The 5,000-nt window shown below is 47.6% G+C and overlaps 1 protein-coding gene across 1 annotated transcript in view; it reads right to left on the bottom strand.

Moving 5' to 3' along the window:
* LOC137650950 (uncharacterized) overlaps nt 1-5,000 on the bottom strand; it is a 7,192-nt gene that overhangs the window by 1,992 nt on the left and 200 nt on the right. The gene's annotated exons all lie outside the window — the stretch shown is intronic.

The raw sequence follows: 5,000 nt of genomic DNA on the forward strand, positions 1-5,000 counted from the left end.
GTTTAAACTTTCAAATTCTTCTACCAAGTGGTGCAGTTTCTCTTAATTATCACAAATCAGCACACTATGATTATTATTATTACTATCATCATCATCATTATTATTATTATTATTATTATTATTATTATTATTATTATTATTATTATTATTATTATTATTATTATTATTTGCTAAACTATAACCCTAGCTGGAAAAGCGGAATGTTATAAGGCCTGGGGCTCCAACAAGGAAAATAGCCCAGTGAGGAAATGAAATAAGGAAACGACAAGAGAAGTAATTAACTACTGGGAGTAAATATTTTAGGATCAATAACATTAAAATAAATCTTTCATATGTAAACTATAAAAACTTCAAAGAATCGAGAGGTAGGAAAATTAGATAGAATAGTTTGACAGAGTGTACCCTCAAGCAAGAGAGCTCTACCCCCAGACAATGAGAGACCATGGTGCAGAGACTATCATTATTATTATTACATGATAAGCTACAGCCTAAGTAGGACAAGCAGGATGCTATACGCCAAGGGGCCCAAACAGGGAAAATAGCCTAGTAAGGAAAGGAAACAAGGAGAAGTAAAATGTTTAAAAAATAGTTATAACATTAAAAGAATTAATTCCTAAATAAACTATGAAAACTTTAACAAAACGAGAAGAGTAATTAAAAAGAATAGTGAGCCCGAATGTACCCCCAAGCAAGGGATCTCTAACTTAAGACAGTGGAAGACCATGGTACAGAGGCTATGTCATTATCCAAAACTAGAGAATGGTTTGATTTTGGAGTGCCATCCTCCTAGAAGAGCTGCTTACCATAGATAAAGAGTCTCTTCTACCTTTACCAAAAGGAAAGTAGCCACTGAACAATTACAATGTAGTGGTTAACCACTTAAGCGAAGAAGAATTCTTTGGTAATCTCAGTGTTATCAGGTGTATGAGGACAGTGGAGATTATGTAAAGAATACGCCAGAATATTTGGTGTATGTGTAGGCAAGGAAAAAATTAGACGTAACCAGGGAGAATTATCCAATGTAGTGTTGTCTGGTGTACCAACCGTGTGTCACACGATATACATGTCTGCGTATCGCCTCTGTAACATTGTCTGTCTTGTGAACATGAAAATTCCTGTTGCCTTGAGGTTTTTTATATAAAGGAGAGTGTTCTTTAATAAAGTTACTCAGTTGATTGCTTCCTGCCTTTGAGTCACAACCTTGCTCTCGGCTCGTCACATTGGTGACCCCGGAAGTCGACTCGCTCCCACCGCCTTCCACCCCCACCCCCTTGCCCCTCCATCGTTGGTACTATGGCGGACTCTACGGAAGTTGACGTTGCGGCTGGCTCCTTCTAACTTTCATCGTTTGCCAGCGGAGAGGTGTTTGCTTGGTTTCAGCACGCAGAAGTCCAGTTTTGCATCAAGGGCGTGACTCGCTCAACCACCAAAGCAGATTATGTTCTCGCGGCAATACCCAAGGACACCTTCCCAGAAATATCCGACTGGCTTTGTGAACAAGGAAACACCCCAATAGAGTATGACGCCCTCAAAACATACTTTCTGCAGCAGTACTCGCCGTCGCCAGCCGTCCGTATAGCAAAGCTTTTTCAGCTCTCGCAACAACCGTTGGGGGGACCAAAGGGCTTCGCTTGCCCTCTGGGAAATGACCAGTATCGCTCGCCTTCAACCCACCACCCACCAATTGCTCACGCCCCAACAAACAACTTCCACATCCACTTACTACCTCCCATCCGCCGCAGTTTTACTACTATCCTTCAGATTCGGGGCAACCGCGAAGAAATGTGCCAAGGATTGTCAGTGGCCAAAACAACGTGTAAGTAGGTAATCGCTCGTGGCGGTGGCTTCTCGTGTTTCTAATCTTTTCTTTTTACATGATGCAGGAACGGGCGTGCAATTTTTGGTAGACACGGGTGCTTGTCGTTCTCTTTTGCCAAGGAAACCTTTCAAGACACGACGTAGTCTGTCTACATCTGCCAACGTCCGCTTGGTAGCTGCCAACGGATCTGCGATACCCACCTACGGTTACAAGAACCTCATATTATTGTTCGGAAACGGTAAATTCAATTGGAAGTTTCTCGTTGCTGACGTCACATTGCCAATCCTCGGTGCGGATTTCCTCTCTCATTTCCACCTTCTGGTCGATGTCGCCTACCGACGATTGGTCATCGCAGACTAGTACTTGTCGACACCTCTTCAACCCGCCCCCTCTAACCTCGCTCTCCATATCAGCGCACCCACGGATGCCTACGCCCACCTCCTCACGTCGTACCCGGACGTTTTCTGTTCAGAACTTCGCCAAACGCCCACGGTTACTACCAAGCACGGTATTTATCACCATATTAAGACGACGGGACCCCCAGTCTTTGCAAAATTCAGGCGTCTGGCACCGGAATGATTGGCAGCCGCCAAACAGACGTTCGCTGAAATGGAGGAAATGGGCCTTTGCCAAAATGCCTCCAGCCCATGGTCGTCACCCTTACACATCGTTCTGAAGAAAGACGGCTCCCTCCGTCCGTGCGGGGATTACAGGCGCCTGAACATGCAAACAGAATCGGATCACTACTCCCTCCCAAACATTGCCGATGTGACCTCCTACCTACACAAAGCGTAGGTTTTCTCTACGTTCGACCTCCTGAAGGGGTATTATCAGGTGCCTATGAACCCAGAAGACATCCCCAAGACCGCCATCACCACTCCGTTTGGTACATACACCTTCAATTACTCCTGTTTTGGCCTTCGTAATGCTGGGGCCATGTTTCAACATCTCATGGATGGCATCTTAGGAGACCTCCCTTTCTGTGTATGTTATGTGGACGACATACTTGTGTTCTCCTCCTCAAAAGAGGAACACCTCTGTCACCTGCGCATCGGGCTCAATCACCTGCAACAAAACGGCCTTGTAGTCCGGTACGACAAGTGTACCTTTGGCGCCAACGAAGTGTCGTTCTTAGGGCACCGCATCACTCCTGAAGGAGTCCATCCCCTCCCTGAGAAGGTAGCAGCCGTTCAGAACTTCCCCGCGCCCTCGACCGTCAAAGCTCTGCAGGAATTCTTGGGCATGATCAACTATTATCACCGTTTTCTGCCAGCCATAGCCGCCACTCTTGCTCCCCTCCACGCCTCCCTCAAGGGCAAGCCAAAGGACCTGAAATGGGGTCCCCTTCAAGAGGCAGCCTTCTGCAATGCAAAGAAGGCCCTATCAACTGCTGCGGCTCTCACTTTTCCTATCCCACATGCCACTCTCCTCTCCACCGATGCCAGCGACATCGCTATTGGTGCAGTACTCGAGCAGGTGGTCAATGGCTTGCCCTGCCCATTGGCCTTCTTCAGCAGAAAATTGTCCAAGGCAGAATCGGGTTATTCTACTTTCGATCGTGAATTGCTGGCGGTGCACTTGGCTGTCCGTCACTTTCGCCATTTCTTAGAAGGTACGCACTTCGTCATTCGCACAGACCACATGCCTCTGGGGCCCGCCTTCACTCAACAGTCTGACGCCTGGTCCGCCCGTCAACGCCGACATCTCTCTGCCATGGCTGAATACAATTGCACCCTTCAATCCGTCCCTGAGAAAATGAATCCCGTTGCCGATGCCCTGTCAAGAAACACGTTGGCTGCTGTTCAACTGGGATTGGATTACAACGCCCTGGCTGAAGCCCAACGACAGGATCCAGAGTATAAAGCATATAGGACATCCTGTACGTCCCTCTGTTGGGAAGACTTCGCCCTTGACGACTCCAACACCACCCTCCTCTGTGATGTCAGTACTGGCAGACCGCGACCTTGGATTCCTGCTCCCATGCACCGACAGGTGTTTCATTTCATTCACGGCCTTTCACATCCCTCGTGCCCTTCTACTGCACAGCTGCTGAAGGCAAAGTTCATTTGGCACAGCATTTCTAAGGATGCTAAGGATTGGGTCCGCGCCTGTACTTCTTGCCAAACTTTCAAAGTACATTGATACACGGATACAGGAGTGGGCACCTTTCCTCAACCTCGGCGTCGTTTCGCACACATTCACGTCGACGTTGTAGGCCCCCTACCCACATCACAAGGACATCGTTACCTGTTTACCGTCATTGACCGCTCCACTCGTTGGCCTGAAGCCATTCCCATGGAAACTGCAACGTCCACCTCATGTACATCTGCCTTACTCTCTGGATGGATTGCAAGATTTGGTATCCCTGAGCAAATTACTTCTGACAGGGGAACCACTTTCACCTCTCAATTGTGGACATCATTAGCGAATCTCCTGGGCATCACCCTACATCAGACAACGCCCTACAACCCCGCTGCCAATGGAATGGTTGAACGTTTTCATCGCACCCTCAAAGCAGCTTGGATGTCCCGCTGCAAAGATTGCAACTGGTTTACTCAGCTTCCTTGGGTCCTCCTGGGACTAAGGACCACTCCTAATGACGCCTTCAACGTCTCAGCAGCTGAAATGGTGTATGGCGACCCGTTGGTCGACCCTGCCGAATTTTTTCCTTCTACAACCTCCTCCAACGATCTCCAGCGCATACGTCACATCGTGGGAAAATTTACTCCTTGTCGCCAGACTTACAAGCCCCCAGCAAAGCATCACATACCAACAGACTGCACTCTGCAACGCACGTCTTCCTGCGCAACGACACTAGCAAGCCACCGCTAACGCCCCCTTACACGGGCCCTTTCCTTGTGATCCGACGCAATCCGAAAGCATTCCTACTAAACATTCGTGGCAAAGAAGACTGGGTCTCCATTGATCATCTAAAACCTGCTTATCTCCTGCCAGATTACCCGCCTACAGTTCGCCTCTCTAGATCAGGGCGCCCTATTTAACATGTACAGTATGTCATTTTTAGGGAGGAGCCATGTACCAACCGTGTGTCACATGATCGTACATAAATTATTTTGTATATATTAAGCTTGTATCTGCGCTCTTCCCTATCACTAAAAAGAACCTGAATATACATGTCTGCGTATCATCTCTGTAACATTGTCTGTCTTGTGAACATGAA

This window comes from Palaemon carinicauda, chromosome 12, assembly GCF_036898095.1.
Source record: "Palaemon carinicauda isolate YSFRI2023 chromosome 12, ASM3689809v2, whole genome shotgun sequence".
NCBI lineage: Eukaryota > Metazoa > Arthropoda > Malacostraca > Decapoda > Palaemonidae > Palaemon > Palaemon carinicauda.